A 27,571-nucleotide genomic window follows, 5' to 3' on the forward strand; every position below is an offset into this window, starting at 1 on the left:
TTTTTTCCCTCTCTGTAGGTATATATCATAACCAAACAGATTCTCCCCCCTTTGAAAAACTTCACTTACCCGACCAAAATCCCAAAAAATCTGCCCATTTTCACCAAAATCCCACTAAGGAATGATTTTCCTTATTTTATTCCTTAAATTAAGGCATGATATAAGGGCTTGTCCTCCACTAATATTAAACTAATATATAAGCTCTTGTTTTATTAGTGTTTGACTAACGGACCATTAATTTAGTCAATTCTGCCAATTTTCCATTCCCAAAATACCCCTGTAATTCTACTGTTATTACTGTCCTTAATTCAAAACTTCAGTAACCTGTTATTGAACCTCTATATTTTCAAACCTATCAGCTGATGACTGAATGACTAAGACTGAATGACTAAGGCTGAATTCTTATTGAAACAACTGAACTGAAATTAAATCAAAACCAAAATAACACAACACAAAACTCAACAGAATCATTAAAGCTGATATTGAAACTAGAATCAATATGCACATGAATGAAGGTAATGTGAATGCAGGTTCATTGTCAGCTTAATGACAATGTCCTGAAACTGAAATATGCACATGAATACAAACATCAGGAATGCAAGTTCATTCCTGAAATCAAATGGCCCTGGATCAAATATACACAACAAACGTTTGACAGACTTTCTGTTTTAACAAACGAGAGTGAATTAACTGACAAAACTAATTAATGGACATGCTTATAACAACTGATACCAAACAATCAAACCCCAGACAATTTAGGTAATTCACAGGCAATTTCAGGGGTATTGACAGAAATATAGATTAACTGGAAATTAATCGGCGTAACTCATTAATCGATTATACAAGTTATAGCACATAACAATCATATTGAACTTAACCAAATGACAGAATTGATCCTATTGAATATGAACAAGGTCAATTAACCAAAAATAAATTTAAAAATCAATACAACAGATAAACAGATATGTAGAGAAGCAAATACGAAGGAAAGAAAAAGGAAATACCTCATAATAACAGAATTATACGGACCCAGTCTTCGAAACTCTGATTCGGACACTTTGAAATCGAACAGACCTTAGTCAAAGTATTCTCAACTGAAAATACTTCGATTAAGGTCGATTAGACCCCAACCTTCTATTCAATTTGGGCAGATTCCAAGATTTGGGATTTTAGGGTTCTTGAGGGTCTGATTTAGGGCTCAACCATTTCTGGTCAGATTCGAACCAAACCAAGTTTGGTTTGGTTACGAGTGAGGTTAGGAGAGTGACTGGTGTGAGTTTGGGACTCATTAGGTGATTTAGGGTTTTGGCTCGAATCTTTGATCGAAGATTTGAGAACCCTAGAGATTATTCGAAGTTAAGTGACCAGGGATTCGTGCTCAGGGTGGTTTGTAGGTTCAGTGGTGTAGCTATGGTGACCGGTGGCGTTGTTGCCGCCGGGTTTACGTTGAAGGGGAGCTATGGCGGCTGCTAGGGTTTTGGGGGGGTGTTTGGGATCGTCTCTGAGAGAGACGATGAAACAGGAGGGGGGTTTGGATAGGGGCGGGGTAACAGGGTTAGGCTTATATACGACTTAGGGGGTTAGATCCTGGCCGTTGGATCAGGTGAGATCGATGGCCAGGATCTATTCACTGAAGGGGGACGACGTCGTTTGGGCGTAGTGGTGGGTGAGACCGGGTATAGGAATGGATCGGGTCAGGTCAACGGGTCTAGGGGAGAGCCTGGAGCCGTTGGATCAATGGAGATGGACGGCTCAGATCAACATGCCTGAAACGGCGTCGTTTGAGTAAGTGAATGGCCTGATCTGGGCCGTTCATTTGAATCGATTAATGGCTCAGATTGGAGGCGCCAATACGACGTCGTTTGGAGGCGTCTCTGTAAGACTGGCTTGGGCTGGGTCAGTGCAATGGGTTTGGGCCTGGTTTGTTTAATTCTTGCCTGGCCCAACCGAATTTCCTGGTATTTCATCCCTTTTTCCCTTTTTTTTGATTACCAAAATTAAAAGAAAATCCTAAATAAATTGTAAAAATCATAAATAAAATTACACACACATTTCTGGCACCCATAACAATTAACCCACAAATTAAAAATAAAATCATACAATGAAAGACGCCTATGCCTATTTTTGTGATTTTTTTTTCTTTTAAAATAAAACATGGTTTAATTGACTCCAAAATGCACAATTAAATCTTGAATACGCATGCAACATGTATTTATACATACATATATATATATATATATATATATATATATATATATATATATATATATATATATATATATATATATCAATCACAACAACGGCAAGCATTTACGGACCAAATAATTACCAAAATGTTACGTAAATTCTAAAAATCGTACACAGATGGATTTTGTTTTATTTTTTGATTTCTTTTGGAGTAATTTCCGTAAGGCAAAAATCACGTGCTCACAACAGTTTGTGGGGCTGAAAGCAAAAATCAACAATTGAATGGCTACTCCTCTTCCTATCCGAGGGGAGTCTTGGTAGTGGGCTCTGATTTTCTTTCTTGTTGTCTGGATTATTCCATGGTTGTAATCCAAATTTCTTTTTGTGCTCGCCAAAATGTGAAACCTTGCTATCCCGTATTTTAATAAAGTGAAAGTTTTTTTTCTTCGTTCCTTATTTTGTTTTAATTTTTCTTCTTCTTTTTCTCTTCTGAACAGTTCTCTTTATACTGGTTCTAATGACATGACATGCACGATGGATCTTCAACCTAGTCTAAAAAAATCAATCTGATTTCGAGATTGTGATGATGAGTCAGAATACGATGAGGATGAAGCCTTCGAAGAAATTAACAGAGAGTTGAGCCAAAAAAAAACAAGCCCTACTCAAATGACACGAAAACCGTCAATTTAGGGGATGCGGATGATATCAGGGAAGCTAAGATAAGCGTCCACATTGAACCAAACATCAGGGAAGAACTAATCAAAGCACTTATTGAATTCAAAGACGTTTTGCATGGTCATACGACGATATGTCGGGTTTAAGCACCAATCTAGTGGTTCACAAATTGCCCACTGACCCGACATTTCCTCCCGTCAAGCAAAATTGAGGAAGTTCAAAACCGACATGAGTGTGAAGATTAAGGAAAAAGTAACCAAATAGCTGAATGCTAAGGTTATTCGGGTCACTCCATATCCTGATTGGTTGGCTAATGTGGTACCAGTGCCAAAAAAGATGGAAAAATCAGGGTGTGTGTTGATTAACGCAATCTGAACAAAGCAAGCCCAATGGCGCTTTATGTTTAACAGATATCGAAGGGAAATGCATCGACATGGCTATCAATTCTGGTGCAGTTAAGAGATATTATGTATGATTTCTTGTAATTGTTGTTTGTTTGTACTTGGTATTTATCGGAGAATGAAATGACAGAGGCAATTCTTTCTTATATCCAAACATTTTATCCTTTGCTTCCCCTTTTGAGCCTTATTTATTCTTTCATATCCTTCTTTTGGAATCAGTAATTGAAATAAAAGAAAAAGAAAAAGAGAAAAATAATGATAATAAAGACAAAAGAAAAGTCACAAGAAAAACAAAGGAATTGGGAACTACGTTTGACCTGATTCCTCAAAGAAGGATACGTAGGCGCCTCACGGCTCGGTCATGGTGTAACAAAAAAAAATCTCCAAGCAAGAAAATTGGGGCAGAAGTTGTGTTTGTAATTTTGGGAAGAAAGTTCGATTCCAAGAGTTGTAATGTTTTACCCATCAAAATGATTTTGAACCCTCTTGATACCCCTTTTCTTTTAGCCATACACAAAAACCCATATTGATGTCCAAAAAAGACCTCCCGATCAGTGTTCGAGAAGTGCCAAGTCATGCAAACGGAAGTCGGGAATAACACTCTGATCCCCAGTAGAGAAGAGGATCATAAACTGGAAATGAATTGATAACCGAAAAGAATCCCCAATAGAGAGAGTCATATCGGCAGCACTCCAATCCCCAACTGAAAAATAAAATAAAATGAGAGAGTCTTATCGGTGAAAACCTTCACAGGCACCATAAGGCAACGAAAGATGAGAGAAATAAAATGAGAGAGTCTTATTGGTGAAAACCTTCACAGGCACCATATGACGACGGGAGTTGAGAGAAACGAGAGAGTCTTATTAGTGAAAACCCCTCGAAGGGCACTATGAGGCGACAAGACAAGATTGGCGGAAAGGATCCGCATTTGGCAAAGAGTTGAGTGCTTGTTTATCCCCAGCAACATGAGGCCGTCTGAAAGGTTGATTGATACAAATAAACTGGGTTGATTAATCCGGAATGCGCGACATGATCGTTGGGATCGGTTATATCATTCAAATAAGTTCTTTCTTTCCTTTTCCCCAGCATTTGTTCAGAAAGACTTCTTCTTTTTCTATTCTTTGAAATCATCACTTTTTCATTTCTTGGTTTAAAGACTTTACCTTCCCAGCAGTTTGTTTTTGAAAAGGATTTTCAGAGCTTACTACCAGTTGCCAAAATGATGCAAAGCAAAATGCGAATAGGACATGCCAAAGATAAGGCGATAAAGCGAAAAGAAGTTGGTCACAAGACCAAATGATGAATGGGTCTAGATCCCAAGAGGACCAAATTTCCAAGGGAAGTTGGAGAAAAACAGGAAAACAATAGTTGAGAAAATTGTGGACCTAATTCCAAGAGGGTCCCCAGCAGATCATCGAGATGTAGGAGCATCCTCGACAGATTTTCAACCAAGTTCCAAGAAGGTCGGACATCACAGAGTGGAGAAGGAAAAAAAGGAAAATTCATCCCCAACAAAATAATCCCCAGCAAGTTTTGATAGAGTAATGAAACACAGAGCGGGGAAGGGAGAAAGGAAAAAACCATTCCCGGCAGGAGTGGCACGACCACTCACCATGTTTTAAAACTAACAAATTTTCTTTGGTTTGAAGCAGGAAATGAAATCTTATTAATGGCGAAAAAACATGCCACAAGGAAAAGCACCAAAACTGGGGCAGAAAATTTTCTGCCATTGTCGAAAATTTTCTCGGAGGAACGAGGAAATCAATTCAAGTTTTAAGAGATAGCAAGACAACACGATTTTAAGAAAAACAGTCGGAGGTAAGACAATTTCAAGTTTTGAAGATGGGTTCATCCGCCCTCGAATAGGATATTTTGGGTTCCGCCCTCGAATAGGATATTTTGGGTTCATCCGCCCTCGAATAGGATATTTTGGGTCCGTCCGCCCTCGAATAGGATATTTTTGGGTCCGTCCGCCCTCGAATAGGATATTTTTGGGTCCGTCCGCCCTCGAATAGGATTTTTTGGGTTCATCCGCCCTCGAATAGGATATTTTGGGTTCATCCGCCCTCGAATAGGATATTTTGGGTTCATCCGCCCTCGAATAGGATATTTTGGGTTCGTCCGCCCTCGAATAGGATATTTTGGGTTCGTCCGCCCTCGAATAGGATATTTTGGGTTCGTCCGCCCTCGAATAGGATATTTTGGGTTCGTCCGCCCTCGAATAGGATATTTTGGGTTCGTCCGCCCTCGAATAGGATATTTTGGGTTCGTCCGCCCTCGAATAGGATATTTTGGGTTCGTCCGCCCTCGAATAGGATATTTTGGGTTCGTCCGCCCTCGAATAGGATATTTTGGGTTCGTCCGCCCTCGAATAGGATATTTTGGGTTCGTCCGCCCTCGAATAGGATATTTTGGGTTCGTCCGCCCTCGAATAGGATATTTTGGGTTCGTCCGCCCTCGAATAGGATATTTTGGGTTCGTCCGCCCTCGAATAGGATATTTTGGGTTCGTCCGCCCTCGAATAGGATATTTTGGGTTCGTCCGCCCTCGAATAGGATATTTTGGGTTCATCCGCCCTCGAATAGGATATTTTGGGTTCATCCGCCCTCGAATAGGATATTTTGGGTTCATCCGCCCTCGAATAGGATATTTTGGGTTCATCCGCCCTCGAATAGGATATTTTGGGTTCATCCGCCCTCGAATAGGATATTTTGGATTCATCCGCCCTCGAATAGGATATTTTGGGTTCGTCCGCCCTCGAATAGGATATTTTGGGTTCGTCCGCCCTCGAATAGGATATTTTGGGTTCGTCCGCCCTCGAATAGGATATTTTGGGTTCATCCGCCCTCGAATAGGATATTTTGGGTTCGTCCGCCCTCGAATAGGATATTTTGGGTTCGTCCGCCCTCGAATAGGATATTTTGGGTTCGTCCGCCCTCGAATAGGATATTTTGGGTTCGTCCGCCCTCGAATAGGATATTTTGGGTTCGTCCGCCCTCGAATAGGATATTTTGGGTTCGTCCGCCCTCGAATAGGATATTTTGGGTTCGTCCGCCCTCGAATAGGATATTTTGGGTTCGTCCGCCCTCGAATAGGATATTTTGGGTTCGTCCGCCCTCGAATAGGATATTTTGGGTTCATCCGCCCTCGAATAGGATATTTTGGGTTCATCCGCCCTCGAATAGGATATTTTTGGGTTCATCCGCCCTCGAATAGGATATTTTGGGTTCATCCGCCCTCGAATAGAATATTTTTGGGTTCATCTGCCCTCGAATAGGATATTTTGGGTTCATCCGCCCTCGAATAGGATATTTTGGGTTCGTCCGCCCTCGAATAGGATATTTTGGGTTCGTCCGCCCTCGAATAGGATATTTTGGGTTCGTCCGCCCTCGAATAGGATATTTTGGGTTCGTCCGCCCTCGAATAGGATATTTTGGGTTCGTCCGCCCTCGAATAGGATATTTTGGGTTCGTCCGCCCTCGAATAGGATATTTTGGGTTCGTCCGCCCTCGAATAGGATATTTTGGGTTCGTCCGCCCTCGAATAGGATATTTTGGGTTCGTCCGCCCTCGAATAGGATATTTTGGGTTCGTCCGCCCTCGAATAGGATATTTTGGGTTCGTCCGCCCTCGAATAGGATATTTTGGGTTCGTCCGCCCTCGAATAGGATATTTTGGGTTCGTCCGCCCTCGAATAGGATATTTTGGGTTCGTCCGCCCTCGAATAGGATATTTTGGGTTCGTCCGCCCTCGAATAGGATATTTTGGGTTCGTCCGCCCTCGAATAGGATATTTTGGGTTCGTCCGCCCTCGAATAGGATATTTTGGGTTCGTCCGCCCTCGAATAGGATATTTTGGGTTCGTCCGCCCTCGAATAGGATATTTTGGGTTCGTCCGCCCTCGAATAGGATATTTTGGGTTCGTCCGCCCTCGAATAGGATATTTTGGGTTCGTCCGCCCTCGAATAGGATATTTTGGGTTCGTCCGCCCTCGAATAGGATATTTTGGGTTCGTCCGCCCTCGAATAGGATATTTTGGGTTCGTCCGCCCTCGAATAGGATATTTTGGGTTCGTCCGCCCTCGAATAGGATATTTTGGGTTCGTCCGCCCTCGAATAGGATATTTTGGGTTCGTCCGCCCTCGAATAGGATATTTTGGGTTCGTCCGCCCTCGAATAGGATATTTTGGGTTCGTCCGCCCTCGAATAGGATATTTTGGGTTCGTCCGCCCTCGAATAGGATATTTTGGGTTCGTCCGCCCTCGAATAGGATATTTTGGGTTCGTCCGCCCTCGAATAGGATATTTTGGGTTCGTCCGCCCTCGAATAGGATATTTTGGGTTCATCCGCCCTCGAATAGGATATTTTGGGTTCATCCGCCCTCGAATAGGATATTTTTCGGGTTCATCCGCCCTCGAATAGGATATTTTGGGTTTATCCGCCCTCGAATAGGATATTTTGGGTTCATCCGCCCTCGAATAGGATATTTTGGGTTCATCCGCCCTCGAATAGGATATTTTGGGTTCATCCGCCCTCGAATAGGATATTTTGGGTTCATCCGCCCTCGAATAGGATATTTTGGGTTCATCCGCCATCGAATAAGATATTTTGGGTTCATCCGCTCTCGAATAGGATATTTTGGGTTCATCCGCCCTTGAATAGGATATTTTTAGGTTCATCCGCCCTCGAATAGGATATTTTGGGTTCATCCGCCCTCGAATAGGATATTTTGGGTCTATCCGCCCTCGAATAGGATATGATGGGTCTATCCGCCCTCGAATAGGATATTGAATTTAATCCTTCCTCAAAATGACATTTAATTTATATCGACCCGAGTGGTCCTGCTTGTATAAACATTGCCAAAATATATATTTTCATAAATCATTGCCAAATGCATTTTATTTTCAAAGTTGCTGATGAAAGTGAGGAGCCCGCCTGGAGAATGGAGGGCGTTAAATTCTAAGATTGTTGAAGAAGTCAGGAGCCCGCCTGGAGAATGGAGGTTGTGTCATCTTTCAAAAATCAAGGTGGAGTCAGGAGCCCACTTGCAGAATAGGGGAATACATTGAAGTTTAGAGTCAGTAAAGCAGAGGGTTACAACAAAAATCCCCAGCAAAAATCAGAAGGAAGACCACAAGTCGAGCTAGAAGTAAAGAAATACCAGAGGAAACACAAAGCAACAAAGCAGCAACAATCATATGACCAAGCTCGAGAATAAATCTTTGTAATTCATAGATCATAGCTTAGTATAACTTCTTGTTTTCTTTCTAGCAATTGTGTAATAAGGAGATCGAAAAGCAGTGGTAACAACATGCAACAACAGTAACAATAACATCGCAATCCCATGATAGTCCCAGCTACCAAAACTTTCTGAACTACATGCGACCTGATTCCCTTATAACCAGGGATATGTATGATGTTCAAAACCAGGACTCGATTGTGCCTTTCCTTTTTTATTTTCTTCCTCTTTTGAATAACGATATGATCAAAAATTAGTCACATTGTTCACTTTATTTTTGCCCGAAAGCTCTTCATGTTTTCGAGCAAAGAGGGCAGTTGTGAACACCTAATTTTTGGCAACATTTAATTTTTTATCACTTCTTTTATGTAAAAATTTAAGGGGGTTTTAACCTACTATTATTTTAGCTTTATTACACTTTTTATTATAGGATAAAAATACCCAAAAAAAATTAAAAGGTGAATTATCACTATTAATATTTTTTTATTATTTTTTTTATATAAAAAATCCGAAAATATTTATTTATTAATTTTTTTTAAAAAAAATAATTTCGGGATTGATTTAAAAAATAAGAAAAAGGGAAGTATTGAATAAAAAAAATAAAAGTAAAAATAGGTGGAATTCTCTTTTAAAAAAAGTAAAAGAATGTAGAAAATTTAAAAAAATAAAAAGTTTTGTGGAAATTTTAAAAAAATTAAAAAGTAAAAGAAGGTTGGAATTAAAAAATAAATATAAAGGTATCTGAAAATTTAAAAAATTTAAAGTAATTGAAAGTAGCATTTTTAAAAGAAAAGGAAAAGATAGTGGTTTGTTTTTTTAAAGAAAAGTTAAATAAAGTGAGATTCACTTTTAAAAAAATAAAAAGTGGGATTTTAAATAAGATAAAAGTAATTAAAGTTGAAATTTTAAAAATTAAAGTAAATAAAGGTGGGATTTCTTTTTTCTAAAAAAATAAAAGCAATTTGTAAGTGAGATTTCTTTTAATTAAAAAAAACAAATCTGAAAATTTCAAAAATTTTGCTATAAATAGAAGAGAAAATTTAGGAAGAAGGGGGTTCAAAAAATAGGAAAAACTAGATAGAGAGAAGAAAAAAAGAGGGGGCGGAGAGAGCGGTATACACTCGATATACACTCTGGATACACTGGATATACAGGGACTGAATTCATTTTGGAGAGAGTAAAAAAGATAGAACCAAATTTTCTGAAATATTGAGTGCGGAATAACACCATAGAGAGTTCAAAGCTAGAAAGAAAAAAATAAAGAGAGATTTTCGGACTATTTTTCTTCTCCATTTTTACTAGTTTTCTCCGTGTTGCTGGGATTTCTAGATTGAGGTGTTGAAGCTACTGTGTTGGGCTTTCTGCTGCTGTATTTTGCTGTGTTACTACTGTTGCTGACTGCTCCTTCATCTTCTTGTATTTCTATTATCCAGGTACATGTTCTAAAGCTCTCAAATTTAATGGAAAGGCAGTAAAGTGTTGTTGGAATGGATTTCTGAATGTCTTCTGTTTCTTTGTGTTTAATTTAATGTATAAGCAGTAGTTCACTTGATATCCCATAGCATGTATTAGAATGACTTTGGAATGCATAAACTGGACTGTTGAATCTATTTCTACAAACATGTGAATATCAATTGTAATTAATCTTTGTTTGTGATTACTAGTTATGAAATATAGTGTAGATAATTCTTTTTTTTAGTAGTCGTGTAATAGTTTCAAATAGGTTATGCCACGAAACAGGTTCCAATAGTTCAATTCATCTAATAATGTTAGTTTAAATTAATCAAAAAATAGTTAGTTTGTTTTGATATTACTGGGTGTCAATCTCGTGTTCTATTCATAATCTCAACTTTAGTGTTATTAACTAATAGAATAAGGAACAATACAATCTCCCTTGAGTAAGCTCTGTTGCAATTTTCTGTTTGCATTTGTTTTAATCTAATAAACAATAAGAGGCACGAGCTTATAAACATGTAACTAATTAGGACCTCTTCTCTTTTATTTTAGAGACGAACTTAATAGAAAATGTAGTTACTTTAGGATTGTCCTTTCAAAATAAATGAGATGAGCCTCGCCTAGCGAAACGCACAGATTGCGGGGCCCTCACAAATGTACGTATTAATTACTTAGAACTCGAGATCGGCCGCTTAGCGAACTTCGCGGCCTTTTCCCAAAACAACCGCGCGTTAGTCTCTTTAGGCGCGTACTTTAATAATTTACCTCCTTAAATTCGGGTGCACATTTATGTGATCCAAATCCAAATCTTAACGGAGTCGAAATGTGTCGCTAATCACGGGTACATTGATTGTGACGTGGTTCGAGATGCATGTCCATGACCTTGCAAATTCCTTTTAAAAATAATGAATAAGACGAGCCTCGACAAACAATAATACACAAACTGCGGGGCCTTCAAAGGACAGTTATTTAAAATGCTTAGATTTCGAGACAGGCCGCATAGCGAACTTTACGGCTTTTCTCAAAATAACAACGCGTTAGTATCTTTAGGCGCGTATTTAATAATGTTATCTTCCTAAATTCGGGTGCACATTTATGTGACCCAAATCCAAATCTCAACGAAGTTGGAAAGTAACGAAAATTGCGGGTACATTTATGTGGCGCAATTCGAGATACATTCTCACGATGTTGCAATTCTTTGAATAAATAATAACAAAAGTGGTAAACAGTTAAAATTTGCACATAGGTTATAATTGTATAAAATCAGATAATCAAGCCGAATATGACAGTTGAGCGACCGTGCTAGAACCACGGAACTCGGGAATGCCTAACACCTTCTCCCGGGTTAACAAAATTCCTTATCCGGATTTCTGGTGCGCAGACTGTTAAACAGAGTCATTCTTTTCCTCGATTCGGGATTCAACCGGTGACTTGTGACACCACAAATCTCCCAAGTGGCGACTCTGAATATTTAAATAAAATCCCGTTTCGATTGTCCTTTAATTGGAAAAACTCCCTTTACGCCCCTTAGCGGGGGCGCGGGCGAAAAAGGAGGTGTGACAACACCGATTCGGCTCTATGGATAATTTCTTGTGATGATCGAGCTCGATCCTGCTTGGTGCATGGTTCTGATTTTGGAGTTGCAGTATTGCAACTTGTTGAGTCTGCAACATTTCGAATATCATTTGAAGGCTAATCTCTCCTTCTTCACCGCCCTGTACATTCTGATCGGCTATTCGAACATCTCTGCGGACGTTATTTTCAGGATTGATGGCCAAATTCCCATTAATGGCAATATGGGAGCTGACATCGATTGGGTCCACGGGTGGGACTCCATCAGGGTTGACCGGAGGTACTCCATTTCCTGAGGCGACTACGTTGTCGTTCTCGCCATGAAGACCAAGGCCATTGTCTCTGTGTTTGAGTGCTACCTGAGAGTTTAACATGTTGATCCTGGAATCGAAGAAAAAAGCAACGTATGAAAATTTTCTTTCTGTGTATTGAATGATCTGATGTACAGTGTTTGATGTATATATACAAAAAATTGGAATCTAAGGTAAAACAAAAAAGCCAAGTGGCATTATACTATTGACTATGCTATAACTAATTATATTCTTTACAGTAGAATAGTACAATACAGGTGTATCCTAATTATCTAGAAAGGCAGGCCTTCAACTGCTTCAATATTTGAAACCAATGAATATAGGCCTAATATGAAAATAGAGCCCAATTCTTCTTTACAGCACAAGACCCAAGTCTAGTCTTGTTTTCAACAAACCAAATGCCTTAATAGAACATTTCGAACATAACACTTCAAAGTCTCAAACTTAGTCACTTCATCTCTATCTCTTCTCTGAAATTAGGTTATCACCAACACCCCCCCCCCCCCAAGTTGGAGGGGGAGGTACGAACCCCCAACTTGCCCAAAAGATTCCAATGAGTAGGACCTGTGAGAGGTTTGGTGAATAGATCGGCAAGCTGAGCATCAGATCGGATAAAGGAAAGAGAGATAAGACCAGCAAGAAATTGTTGTCGCACAAAGTGACAATCGATTTCCACATGCTTGGTTTGCTCATGGAACACGGGGTTTTTGGCGATATGAAGTGCGGCTTGACTATCGGAATGAAGAGGAACAGGTAGGGATGGACAAATTTTCAAAGAGGCGAACCAACCAAGTAAGTTCAGCCACAACGCGATGCATGGAACGGTATTCTGCCTCTGCTGAACTAAGAGATATAGAGGTTTGCTTCTTTGATTTCCAAGAAATTGGAGAAGAACCCAAGGAGATATAAAAACCACTGACTGAGCGACGGGATTTAGGGCAGGTCCCCCAATCGGAGTCACAAAAGGCAAGAAGCTGAAATGAAGGTGAGGCAGACATAAAAAGACCAAGACTAGGATCTTTTAAAAGATAACGGAGGACTCTATGAGCAGCATCAAGATGTGGTTGGCGAGGGTCTTGCATGTACTGACTAAGATGTTGGACGGTGAAGGAGAGGTCGGGTCTGGTGTGGGTAAGGTAGTTAAGCTTACCCAGAAGATGGCGATATATGGTTGGGTCTTTTACAGGCTCCCCTGTTTTGGCAAACAATTTGATGGAAGAGTCAAGAGGTGAGGAGGCAGGAGATAAATGCAAGGATTCAAATCGTGCAACAAATCGAGGGTGAATTTCCGCTGTGAAAGAATCAATCCTTGAGGTTCTCGAATGACCTCCATGCCAAGAAAAAAATGTAAGAATCCAAGATCCTTAATTCTGAATTCTTGATGGAGAAATTCCTTTAATGCATGTAGTTCTGTATCATCATTTCCAGTTAATAGAATATCATCTACATAGATTGTGACTATAGAGATAGAGGAACCTGTCTTCTTGAAGAATAATGACTAGTCGTTTAGAGAGTGAGTGAAACCTTTAAAACTTAGGGCTGTAGTAAGTTTGGCATAGCATTGACGAGATGCCTGTCGAAGTCCATAGAGGGATTTCTTTAGTTTGCATACATGAATAGGAGAAGGAGGTGTGATACCTACTGGAAATTTCATGTAGACTTCTTCATTTAAGTCTCCATGAAGAAAGCATTATTGACGTCCAATTGATAGAGACCCCATCCCTTTTTAACAACTGTAGCTAATATGCACCTTATTGTGGTCATATAAACCACAGGGGAATATGTTTCATTAAAATCGATGCCTTCTCTTTGAACATCACCCCTCATCACTAATCTAGCTTTCAATCTCTCCACATAACCATCAGAGTGCTGTTTTACTTTATATACCCATTTACAAGGTAAAACCTTCTTTCCTGGTGGTAATTCCACCACATCCCATGTCTTGTTTAGCTCAAGGGCCTCAATCTCTTTTGCCATAGCTTCCTGCCACCCTGGATGATGAGCTGCCTGTGTAAAACTAACAGGTTCATGTAGATTAGACAGAGTTGGGCATATGTTGGTTAGTAGAAGAAAGACTACTGAAGGAAACAGAAGGAGTTGTTACAGGAGTGAGGAAACAGGATCTGCTCACATTTGTGAGCTGGAGGGCATTGCAAATGTAATCCTTGAGGTAGGCAGGAGTGATATGTGGCCTGGAAGACTTTTTGATAAGATTGTCTAAGATAGGTTGAGTTCCAGGGAAAGGAAATAAAGGGGCGGGACTATGTGAGAGAGGTGAGTAGCTTGAGGTATAGTGAGGGGAAATAGGTGTGATAGAGGTAAGAGATGAAGTAGGTGAGACATTAGGAAGAGTAGAATCTGGTGAGGTGAGTGGTGTACTGGAATCATTTGAAGAGGAAGGAATGGGTGAAGACTCTAGAGGAGGGACATAAAAAGGGTGGGACTTAGCAGTAGGCAAAGAAGGTTCAAAAGAAGAATTAGAGTTGATGGAGGCAAAGGGAAAACATTCCTCGTGAAACACAACATCCATTGAGATGAAAGTTCTCATTGATTTGAGACTGAGCAGTTTATAACCTTTCTTTCCATGTGGATAGCCTAGGAAGACACAAGCAACAGCCCTAGGAGCAAACTTTGTTCTATTATGTGAAGGGGTAGAGGCAAAACATAAGCAACCAAAGCACCTTAGCATTGAGTAGTTTGGGGTAGTTTTGAAGAGCACCTCATAAGGTGTTTTAGAGTGCAGGATCCTTGAAGGAAACCTATTAATTAAATATGTAGCAGTGAGTAAACAATCCCCCCAATATGCAATAGGTAAGTGTGATTGGTATAACAAAGCCCTAGAAGTTTCTAACAAATGCTTATGTTTTCTCTCCACAACTCCATTTTATTGTGGAGTATGCACACAAGTGGTTTGGTGTAGAATTCCTTGGGAAAGAAAAAATTCTGATTGTATTTTATCACTCCCTAACTCAAAAGCATTATCTGTTCTAACCACTTGAACTTTGGTGTGAAATTGCCTTTCTACCATGGCTAAGTAGGATTTTAGAACTGTGAAAGCATTAGATTTGGTACTTAATAAATAAGTCCAAGTACCTCTGGTAAAGTCATCCACAATTGTGAGGAAATAGTTGAAACCATCATAAGTAGGGGTGTTATAAGGTCCTCAGGTATCCACATGTATCATTTTAAAAGCATTCTTGGTTGATATAGAACTTGTGGGGAATGGGAGCTTAGACTGTCTTGCCATAGGACAAATAGCACAGGGACTAGAAAAATTGGAACAAAATGAAACACAATCTGATGAAATCCTTTTCATATTTCTCAATGGTAAATGGCCTAGTCTGTAGTGCCATAACTTTTCTTTACATTAGGATCAGAAAAAACAAAACAGGAATTAAAAACAACATTGGAATGTGTATTCCTTTTTGAAACTGAAAAACTGCTAGACTTAGATAGACTCTTAGAAGCAGCTGCTGAATGGCTAGATCTGAGAATGTAAAACCTTCCCTCTTCTTTACCAATCTCCATAGGGCTCTCCAGTGAAGGCCTTGCAGAAGAAAACAAGAATAAGGAGTGAATAAGACAAATTTCTGGAGTTGCCTGCACAACTTATGGACAGATAACAGATTATATTTGAAAGTTGGTATATACAAAACATTTTGTAAAACCATATTAGGAAATAAAGAAACTGAACCAGAGTGAGTCACCTTAACTCTATAGGAATTTGGAAGTTTAACAATGAGAGGTTTAGGCAAGGCTTTATAGTTAATAAAGAATTCTCTATTAAAACACATATTCTCTGTTGCTCCACTGTCTAAAATCCATGAATTTCTGTTAATTTGAATGAAATAAGCATAAGAATCAAAAAAATTTGTTATACCAGCACAGTTGACATTGGCCGAAGGCTCAGAAATACTTGCACTCTGCTGTCCCATTTTCATTTGTTGAAGAAGCTGTAGCAACTCTGTCACATTCTCTTGGGTAAGTGACTGAACATTTTCTAGTGCATTTCCTGTTTGCATAACCTCTTCATTTGAGTTGAAAACATTGTTTGCTTGCACCTGTCCTTTTCCTTGAAAATTTCTCTGATTTGTGAACTTGAAATCAGTTGGGAAGCCATGAATTCTGTAACATTGATCAATGGTATGACCTGGCTTTTTACAATAAGCACAGATACCAGTAGCCTTCTTTGTGTTGGTAAAACCCTCGTGTCCTTTGTTGTCCTTAAACCTTTTGAAGTTTGCTGCCTGATTGTTAACATTAAAAGAAGCTGAATCCCTACGATAAGCTGGTGTAGCATGAATTTCTCTTTGTTTTTCATCTTGAATGACTAGAGAATAAGCTTATCCTATAGATGGTAAAGGGGAAGATAGGAGTATGTTGCTCCTTACCCAATAAAAGTGTCATTTAGACCCATTAGGAGTTGGAGAAGTCTTTCATCTTGATGTGCTTTGTGTGACTTAGCCTTAGCACCACACTCACAATCACACACAAGCAGAGAATGTATTAAGTGCATCAAGTTCATCCCAAAGGTTTTTCATCTTAGTGAAGTAGACACACTTGTGTTCCCTTGCACCACATCACTAAGTTCCTTTTGCAATTGAAACAGCTTTGCTCCATTTGTCTGACCAAACCTGTCCTCCAGGTCACTCCACAAGTCTTTTGCACTCTGAGAATAGAGTACGCTTTCAGCTATTTCTTTTGACAAGGATTTCAACAGCCAAGATAGGACCATATCATTGCTACGAGCCCAAGCTTTTTGCAGTCCGGAATCTGCCTCAGGGACAACTAGGGATCCATCAATGAACCCTAGTTTGTTCTTAGTAGAGAGAACAATCACAACAGCTCTCCTCCAACCTCCATAGCCTTTGCCATCAAAGACTGAAGAAACCAAGTTCATCCTGGATAATCTAAGGGATGAAGGTAATAGGGGTGAGCTGAGTCAACAATTCCTGCTGTGAGAGAAGCTGCAGGTGCAGTAACTCGCGTAGTGGAAGAAGAATTATCAGGGGTTTCAATAGAACCCATTGCTGAGTGAATGAAGAAAGGAAAATGATGAAGATTATGTGATAGATTTTACCATGTAGAATTGAAGAAGAAAGCAACGTATGAAAATTTTCTTTCTGTGTATTGAATGATCAGTGTTTGATGTATATATACAAAAATAGGAATCTAAGGTAAAACAGAAAAGCCAAGTGGCATTATACTATTGACTATGCTATAACTAATTATATTCTTTATAGTAGAATAGTACATTACAGCTGTATCCTAATTATCTAGAAAGGCAGGCCTTCAGCTGCTTCAATATTTGAAACCAATGAATATAGGCCCAATATGAAATAGAGCCCAATTCTTCTTTACAGCCCAAGACCCAAGTCTAGTCTTGTTTTCAACAAACCAAATACCTTAATAGAACATTTCGGACATAACACTTCAAAGTTTCAAATTTAGTCACTTCATCTCTATCTCTTTTTTGAAATTAGGTTATCACCAACAGAACAAACGGAAAATAGTGTGTGTTATAAAAATTGTACCAGGCAATCATTATTATCCTTAGCACCACGGTGGGCGTCAAATTGTTTACCCTTGAAATTGGATAACAGGTTTTAAGAATATGTGATTTCACTTGGCACAAACTGATAAATACGAGAATTAATATTAGGAATTAACAGTAAAACAAAGCAAATCAATGTGATGAACAACTGTGGCCCTCGAGCTAATCGCCCTCGAACCAACTGAGTAAGCTATGGAAAGTATGGACTGAACAACAGAGCTCTCAAGAGATAAAAATGTAATATATTGCTTGGTTATGCATGAATATATGATGATTACAAAATGATTAGAACCCCCTTTATATAATAGATGAATTCTACTTATAGTACAATTCTAACTATGGAAGGAAATCTCATGATTGGCTAAAGGACCGATCCTAACTTGATGCGTGCCGAGATTTTCGCCACGATCCTTGCCCTATCACGGATATCTCGGCTTTCCGTTCTCCGACTTAAAAGTCTTCCTTCGATCTCGGTCGATCTCTTTCTTGCTTCAATCTCGATCTTGGTTGGTCTCAATCTCTTTCATGCTTCAATCTCGGTCATGGCTGGTCTCGATCTTGATTGGCCATCGAGTCATGAGCTTAGCAATTTATCCCCGTGTTATGGCCCATCGTAAATCGGTGCCGATCCTGACTTATCGAACTCCATCCTTGATCAGTCTCTCACAAAGGGCAAAACCCGATTTTGATTGTATACAGTCCCTTTTTGGCAAATTGAGTTGAAGTTTTTAACCTGCTAGTAATAATGTTATGGAAAGTTTATGAGCTAGACTAAATTATTATCACCATAGTAATTCAACGTTACGACTATTAGTTTTACTAGTCATGTTCTGAAATTTCATACATATTGAAAGAGGATTATAGTAGATGATTTGAGACAATAAATACTTCCTCTCCAATGTGAAAGTTATTTAGGAGGAAGCGTTCATAATTCTGCAACATACCTAGTTACTACAAAATAGTGCTTAAGAATTAAGTAGGTGTTTGGATATAATATTTGAAAAAAAGTAATATTTGGAGTTAAATTGAAAAATAGTATTTGAAATTTAAAAGTAGGTTTGGACATGTATTTCACTTGAATATTTTTTGTAGTTTTATGAGTGAGGAAAAAAGTTATTTTAATTTTTTTTTTGTGAAACATTCATTTTCGAATTTTTTTCAAAACTTATAAAATTTCATGAACAAATATATTTTTGAAAAAAATAGTTTTATGGACAAACAAGGCCTAAGTGTACGACACAGAATACGTGTTTTTTCTTTTGATATTCTCCGAGTGGGAGACCTTTTTTTTTTTTTTTTTTTTTTTGCTTTTTCTTAGTAACTAACTTTTTATTAATCACCAATATTACAAACTATACAAGGTACCATAGTTATCTAACACAGCTAACTATCATATTTATAGTATACTCTTTCTCTTCTTAGCTTCCTATTTTAAAAACTGTCTCTGAACTATATCTGCTATTCTAGGAGGAGCTCGCACACAACAAATGCGATCTCTTTGGCTATCCTCTCCCATCCTATACTTGTCTTCTCAAAAATCCTTCTGTTTCTTTCTATCCATATATAATGTACTAATTCTAAATATAACATCTTGAATAGTTGGGGTATCCTTTGACTTGCCTTTAGCTCGTTTGATCACCTCCTGCACATGTTGCTCCCAGCTATCTGCTACTATGCTTTGATTTTGTGTCCAGCTCATTAGCTTATGCATCACTGCTTTCGTATATTCACATTCTGCAAATAGATGGTCTCTAGTTTCCTTTGACTTTTTGTTATTTAAAGGTTGGAGTTGTCTGATTTTTACAGTTAGGGAAATGTAATTGATAGATGAAAAGAAAATGCCAAAGGCAAAATAAAGCATATTATTTACTACCTATAATATAATAACAAATATAATAGACAAGATAAATACTTATTGGGGCACCATCCTTAGCTATATCTATAAGGAAATGAAGCATTTGAAGTGTCAATAATCAGAGTGGCGCAGCGGAAGCGTGGTGGGCCCATAACCCACAGGTCCCAGGATCGAAACCTGGCTCTGATATTGTGTAAATCAGTCGAGCTTCCTATCCACCTTTTTTTGTCCATATCGCCTTTTTCATTTTTCATTTCTTCTTTTATTTAGTCCATTAATATCAAACAATAAATTCTGGAGGGAAAATTTAGACTCGGGATTCAAAATTAAACAAAAGAGTTTTAGCTAAATTTGTTTTATTCATTTAAATAGCTAACTGAAGATAGAGATCTCAAGTATTTCTTAGATAAGAAGAGATATGCACTTCTTTTTATTCTTTTGGGAGAGGTTGGTGGGATGTAATGGAAGAGCACTCACACATTTGGAGCGAGACTCTCAAATGAGTTCAATGCTTGTTGGCGGCGGAGGATTCGTCAATATAGAACCTTACTCGGCTGTCGCAGTTTATGATTGCCTACTTCTTGTTAAATCTCACTATAATTTGAACTTAGTAAGCCAGATTCCTTTATCTTTCTGTTCAATAACAAAAGATGGAAAACAAGAAACCTAGAGCCTTAGCTCCTTGTTTTTTTTTTTATATTCAACAAGAAAATACATTAAGGAACAGGAGTCGGGGTGTTGGTTATTGAAGTGGTTCAGTTCAAAGTTATGACAAGACCTGGAGATATCAAAAGTGAGAATATTAACATGAGTAATGAAATACGTGAAAAACACAATCGTCTGCTAATGGAAGATTTTCTGCGTTCAGAATCTAGCCGAATCAGATTTTCAAAGAACATATTGAGAGAGAATTGGATTTTGATTAGACAATGTATGATTGGTAAACAAGGATCAATTTTTTAGGAAGGTACAAAATGTATCATCAAATATTCAAATATTTGATTTCACAAGATGTAGTTTCATTCAAGTATCGACTTAAAGGGGATTCTAGTGAAGACTTCATTAATAGTTCAAATGATCACGGTAATAAAAACAAGAAACCACCAAGTATCAACCCAAAATCAAATTTCTTTGAAGATTGTACAATTAGAGTGGACCAATTTCTCCAATATCAAAGAAGTAACAGCCGACGTTAACTAAAAAACATTTTGGCAGCTTTGATTCCTGAACCAAAGCTCAACAACATACAGTTTTTTATCCCAAAAAGGAGGGGGGGGGGGGGGATTAAGGGAATAAAACCAAAATATTATCACCAATTCTTGGTTGAAATGAGCTTAACTGAATGCACAAGTAGTTAGAAGCTGGCACGAGAGTTAAGCATCTTTACTATTTTTTAACTACAAACACATGAATAGAGTGATTGCCCGTGCCACCCAATCTTCCATCACCCTAGTTTCCACTTCATTGGATGGAGAACATACAGTAAAGAAGTTACATGAAAGAACTAGGAATTAGAAATAACCAAAATGAGCAAGAGGATCCAAGCTCCTACTGACCTCTCTTCAACTTCAGGCTCAGAGTCATCACCTTGCCTCCTACCAAGCTAAGATCTAGAATAAATGTAATGTCTTAGGCTTCTCTGTTGCACAAAAGATGGAAATGAAAAATTGCCCAGCGGAAATATGGAGCAAAGGCACAATCGGATCCCTCATCTTGCAAGAGATCGAGTACCTCAGTAAGCTGGAAATAGGCCATCAAGATATCAGATATCTCTAGCAAACCTTGGCAACCTGCAGATGTGCCTCCAGCTAGCAGTTACGCCAAAGAAAAGCTTGGTTCATTGACCACAAAACCCAAAAAGAAAAAGAAAGGGAGCAATAAGCTCATAACCAGTGTGTTTTCTGCGGTAGAAGTTGCGGATATAATCGCCCACTAGCAATTTCTGGATTCACTTATAGGAATCTAAAGGCTACATACCTAAGCTGGTTTCTCAGAAAGCTTTGAGAAACCAAGCTTCTTCAGGCGACTCTTCACAGGGGTTGCCCATGTTTTTTCCGCACTGCCACATTTTATGTCCACAATTTCCACCAAGGTCGGTCCCTTTCTGTCAGTTTTCTGCCTAATAGGAGTTCCATCTACTGAAGAATTGTCTGCTTCTAGTATTGGCCTTTGAGGAGTTTTACAATTATAGTGCTTTGCCTTCTTGATTATCTCAGGGCTATTTTTATTGTCTTCAGATGCCCAACTGCTGCTAACTTCATCAATTGATGTTCTTGGCTTCATTCTTTTAGGACTGGTCGCATCACCAGCAGCGAATGAACAAACAGAAGGAGACCTATACCTATGTGATACAGGTGTTGGAGAAGCAGATGTTTTTGAATCTAATTCTCTTGACATGAGGGCACTGATCGTACCAGTTGTTCCCACTTTAATAGAACCTCCACCACCCCGCATGGACTCTAACGTCTGAACCATAACTCTTTCCGGTATTCTGAGATTGCTCTAGACGGTACTTGGATATACCCAACTGCCTCAGGATAAGCTCATAAAAAGTCTGTCTATCTCTTCATAACATCATGGTTGTGATGAATTTCTGTATCTAAATACAAGAGTAAAGACGACTAAGGAAAAGCATAGCAAAAGAGCTACGAGCAGAATGAGAGAATATATTTTCTCTAGACAAATTCCAATATCCTAAATTTATCAGGAACAAACATGTAAAAACAGAAAGATCATTATCATAAACAAGGAAGCTAGAATTAATAACAAAAAGTCATCCCAAGAAAAGCAAGATAACTTAAGAAACTGCAAAATAACGAAACATAAAGCTCACTGCCTGCATATTCCGGTAAATAAATACTCTGTCAGGTTATAACAAGATCAAAAGTCAAAGGAAGTCATAACAGATTGTTTGTTAAGGGGTATACAGCCACGAGAAAACTGTACACGATTAACTAGTTATACTGATGCTTAGATTGGAAATGGAATTATCTCATAAGTAGAGCCTAGATATGTCTAAGAGATGAAACATCCAACACGTTACCTAATCAAATTCAAACCCGATATCACAGAGAGAAAACAGATTACTATAGTACAATAGAAGCTTTAGTGGTTAAAGTTACCCGATACTTGTGTTGGTGGGAGGTAGCAAGTGTCAAGTGGAATAATCGAGGTGCATGCGAGCTAGCCTCAACACTATCATCATCATTAATATAAAAATAGAAGCCTAATCTTTTTTCTCCTGACAAACCATTTTTTACTGGAAATGACTGTAGATGGACTTTTTTGTAACCACAATTAATATTTTGACGAAAGTGTAGGGAAAATAACCCCGTGTCAGAATTTTGAAGCACTAGAACTTTCAGCCACAATGCGAAAAAATCTGGTTATCGGTCATAATTTTGTGGCTAATTGCACAAAAATATGGCAACCGTAAGAATTTTGTGACGATCACTATAACTTGCAAATTATAGCAATATTTTGACATATCACCATAAGACTTTCCTAAGAATTTCTTACCAGCGTGCTTCAAATTTATGACTGGAGATTATTTTCCCAAGACTTCTCTTACCGGAATCAAAATTTAAACGGTGGCACCAAATGATCCTATTTGTGTCATTCTCCCTTTTTTTTACGACTGTGGTATGTAGGCGAGATTCACACTTAACAAATTATCAAGAAGGTAAAGAAACAGTAAAATTGGGAGAGTTTTAATCTTGAATGGACTCTTAAGTTTAGGAATTGGGTTACATTACGTCCTTATAATTAGATACTAAACATTAAAAGAGTCCTCCAAGTTTCAATCTATGAATCAACTTGACAGTTGACACGGTTAATAAGACTCATAAATCCTAAAAGTGGAAAGATTGAAGCTTTGGGAAGTCAATAGAACAGATAGATCTAAATTCTAAGCTGAGTGAGTACAGTATTCTGGATTGAAGCTCAATGAGATAACATGAAATCTACAACAACGATAAGGATTTCGATTAGAAGGTTAAAAAATAAGCTAATGATTAGAAATTTACCTAAAAAAGAGCGGCAATTGGAATTCTGAAAAAAGGTGTTATTGTACCAAATTAAGATGAGCAAATCCCCTCTGTTTTAGGGCGAGGTTTGACTGCAGAAATTCTCGAGAAAGGTATCTTGCGCCAAAAATGATGCATCAATCTCTAAATAAATTTTTCCATATTAACGTATATAAGAAAATTTAAAATAGTTGTTGAAAATAAAGAGAGCATCCTATTAAAGGTTAATCCGTGAATCGTTTAATAAATTAAAATAGAATGACGTCAAATATTTTGGAACGACATAAAATAAAATAAAAATATTATACAAATTGGAACAAAGGGAATATTTCACTGGTAAATACTTTTATTTAGTTCAAATTTATTATTATCGTCCAACTCTTACGACACTTAAGTTTTAGAATACTGTTATACAAAATTCATCTACTAATAAATACAAAATTTTACTTAGTCGGATTGTTTTGTCTTAAGTAAGGAGCTAATAAGGAAAGAAATGAGACCGAATCGCATTAGCTGTGCATATTTTGTCTGTTTTCCTGCTTCTTTAATGAATAATCTTTGACTAATAATAATAATAGTTTGGCTTGCAAAAAGAAGGATAAAAGGGTACTAATCATGCCGAATTAGCATATATAAATAAACAATTATGTTCTTCCAACTGTAAGCCGTATTATAATAAATGCTGTCACATATTTGGTATTTGATTAATGATGCACTGTGATTGAAATGAGCGAATTAATGTAAGCTTGTTATATTTGTATGGGTCCAAATTTGGCAATCACGATTATTACCGAGTAGAACGAGGAACGAGGTTATCATGATGCACCGTCTGATGGTCGTCGTGGTGAAATGTAACAACTGAGGGCGGTCAGTCAATGCATAACGTCCACGACAGTGTAATTTTAGTGGGAGACAGTAAGAATATGCTTTTCGAATATTCTCTATGTTGTACTTTTTAGGGTTTTTTGGGAGATTGTCCCTTATAAATAGGAAGGGTGAGTACAGAAGAGGGGGGAGAAAAAAGGGACAAAAGAAATCTTTGTAAAATAATCATGTGAGAGTAAATGCAAAAGCAGTCTTGTTCATCTGAGAAGATCCTAAGATTCCCCAATCATCTCATACTTGTTCCCTCCTACACCGATTGCATCTGTTAAGATTCTGTTATGCATTTAAGTTTTCACATTTATGAGCATTTATTTGATTTGAATATGCTTATTACATCGTTCATCTTGCTTACTCCTTCCATCATTTGATCTAGATTTTATTGTGCTTGACTGAGATTGACCTCATCATTATCATTAGTTATTTTAATTAAAAATGTTTTGATATCTTTTGGTCAAACAATTTGGCGCCGTCTCTGGGGACATCTTTAGTTTAATTTCAGTTTCATCTAAATCATATAAAGGGATAGTCACCTCTTCCTAGCTTTGCACAAACTAACAATGGCAGGAAAAGGAGATGCAAGGCTAAAAGCAATAGCAGATGTCACAACCAATATCTTAAACACCATCAACGAAGACAGCATGGAAGATAACGAAAACGTGACATCAAACATCACACCCAGGGGAGACACTTCACCTCCCCCGCACGAAAGTGTAACTGCTTCGCGCGAGAAGGAAGCCTCCACGTTTGCAACAAGAGAGGCACCACCGGCAGTAAGAAGACTACTGGAAAGGGATGAAAGAGACATTGCACACGTAGATGTCACGGTGATCGCTGACGAACAAGACGTCCCCCGCACAGGTAACACTCACAATACTGTTGGTGCAGGTGATGACACGCTCGCAGCCATTCTAAAGAAAATGGAGGAAATAGAAAATGAGAATAAGGCACTCCGTGACCAGATGAAGGAGCACCAAGAAAGGGTTGACAAAATACCAGGTGCCCTAAAGTTGTTACCAAAACGGGACGTTGGTCGATTCATCGAGCAATCATACAATGAGGAAGCATCCCTCCCCCCACGCCATTCGTACCTGAAGATATATGATGGTACTATCGACCCAGAAGATCATATCATCTATTACGTCACAGCCGTAAAAGGTAACAATTTTCGAAAAAACAGGTACCATCGGTGTTACTGAAAAAATTCGACAAAACCCTAACAGGGGGAGCCCTAACCTGGTACTCACAACTACCGACACGTTCAATAGCAACATTCGAAGAAATGGCAGATAAGTTTGTCACCTCTCATGCATGAGCCAAAAGACGGAAGCTAGGGTAAATGACATATTTGCCATCAGACAGAAGCATAGCGAGGGACTCAAGGACTTCTTAGCTCGGTTTAACAAGGTGAGAATGAGCTTGCCAAACGTGTCAGAGGGAATGGTGGTAGCGGCCTTCCAGAACAGGTTAATTAGGAATGGGTCGGGAGCGACCAGAAAATTGTTAAGCAAGCTCATGAAATACCCTCCAACCATTTGGGAAGAAATCCACAACGCCTACTACGCCGATGAGGACGACCTCAACGGTCCGATCCAACGGTTGACGTTAGTTCAAGCTGAAGCAAGGAAAGATCATCGCAACGACAGTCGAAGGGTTCAGTTGGGACCCCGTCTCGGCCAAGAAAGGCATCAGCCCTACATCAGGATATCTATCCCACCTCCCCCACGGCACACAGATGCTCCTTCTCGACTTGCAGCACCACACCGACACGACAAAGGCATGCCCCCGCTCTTATCTGCTTACAATTTTTGCGTCTCTCCTTCAGAAATAGTGTACGCATTAGAGAAACTCGGTACAAGGTACAATGGCCTCAAAAGATGAAATCTGACCCAAGCACTCGAAAGTTGAATGCTCTCTTTGAATTACACCAGGAAAGGGGTCATAAAATCGAAGATTGCATAGAGCTGCGGCAGGAGGTAGTGAGAATGCTAAATCAGGGACACCTGAAAGAATTGCTGAGCGATCGAGGACTGGCTAATTTTGCCTGCGAACGCGAACAACCCCAGGGACCTCCAAAATCACCCTCTCCCGCTCGCACTATATAGATAATCATCGGCGGAGGCGATGATACAACAATCAACCATGTAAAGTTTACCAACACACATAAACTTAAACGGTCGATCACTCATGAACGGTATGATGACCTCGAAGATAGTATCGTCTTTGATAAATCAGATACTGACGGTTTGTCTTTCCCTTACTACGATGCTCTTATTATCACTTTACATATAGCAGATACTGATGTAAAAAGAATAAAGGTAGATGACAGAAGCAGCGCGTGTATTATCCATCCTCAAGTCCTCATACAGATGAGACTCGAAGATAAAATAATACCGCATTGCATAACACTAACACGTTTTAATAATGCAGTTGAGCGAACTTCTGTAGAGATAGTGCTACCCGTCCTAGCCGGAGGAGTCACCCTAGAAACGACGTTTCACGTCATGGACCAAGATACAACCTACAACGCTATCATAAGGCGCCCGTGGATACACGTCATGTGAGCAGTCCCGTCAAGTCTCTATCAAATAATAAAGTTTCCTACTCCATGGGGGGTATTCAGCATCCGGGGCGAACAATGCATCGCCCAGGATTGCGCACACACCCAACAATTAAAAGGAGCAAGTGCAGAAGCATAACAATCAGTGATGTCGGGAACCAAACTTGACGCACAGACAGACGTTATCAAGGACACTGACATCGTGGAAGCATCCGAGTTGACAATAGAAGATCTCGATCCCGTCCTACTACACGACAACGACAACATAAAAAAGGCTTATATCGGGCACAATCTCTCGTAACCAGGTAAGTTTCATAAATTCTTAACTGATAGTGCCGATCTGTTTGCCTTCTCCCATGCAGATATGCCAGGCATCCCGAAAGACATAGCCACGCATAAACTGAATGTTGACCCCCTTTACCTGTCAGTGCGACAAATAAGGAGGAAGTTCAATGCTGCAATCAACGAAGCCGTCAGCGAAGAAGTCGATAAGCTACTCGCAAATGGCTCCGTCCGATAGTCAAAATATCCCCAGTGGGTCGCTAATGTGGTCATGGTAAAGAAGAAAAATGGAAAGTGGCGGATGTATGTGGATTTCACAGACCTAAACAAGGCATGCCCAAAAGACTCATTTCCATTGCCACATATCGACCAGCTCATCAATGCAACAACAGGACACGAGTTGCTAAGCTTCTTAGATGCCTACTCGGGTTACAACCAGATCCTCATGGAGGAAGAAGACCAGGAGAAAACAACTTTCATCACTCACCAGGGAACATACTGCTACAGGGTTATGCCGTTCGGACTAAAGAATGCAGGAGTGACTTACCAGAGATTGGTCACCAAGATGTTCAAAGA

The 27,571-nt window shown here is 39.0% G+C and overlaps 2 long non-coding RNA genes across 2 annotated transcripts; one reads left to right on the top strand and one right to left on the bottom strand.

Annotated features, from left to right (window-relative positions):
- The first annotated feature begins 11,959 nt into the window (after positions 1–11,959).
- On the top strand, positions 11,960–17,077 carry LOC107808101 (uncharacterized). The gene is made up of 2 exons (XR_001653056.2): positions 11,960–13,184; positions 16,483–17,077. It is a non-coding gene; the product is annotated as an uncharacterized LOC107808101 (long non-coding RNA).
- Positions 17,078–20,568: 3,491 nt separating this feature from the next.
- On the bottom strand, positions 20,569–23,448 carry LOC107808094 (uncharacterized). The gene is made up of 2 exons (XR_012695648.1): positions 23,272–23,448; positions 20,569–21,845 (listed from the first exon to the last, which is right to left on the bottom strand). It is a non-coding gene; the product is annotated as an uncharacterized LOC107808094 (long non-coding RNA).
- Between the last annotated feature and the right edge of the window lie 4,123 nt (positions 23,449–27,571).

The sequence above is a fragment of the Nicotiana tabacum genome, chromosome 10 (genome assembly GCF_000715075.1).
Source record: "Nicotiana tabacum cultivar K326 chromosome 10, ASM71507v2, whole genome shotgun sequence".
In the NCBI taxonomy this organism is placed as follows: domain Eukaryota; kingdom Viridiplantae; phylum Streptophyta; class Magnoliopsida; order Solanales; family Solanaceae; genus Nicotiana; species Nicotiana tabacum.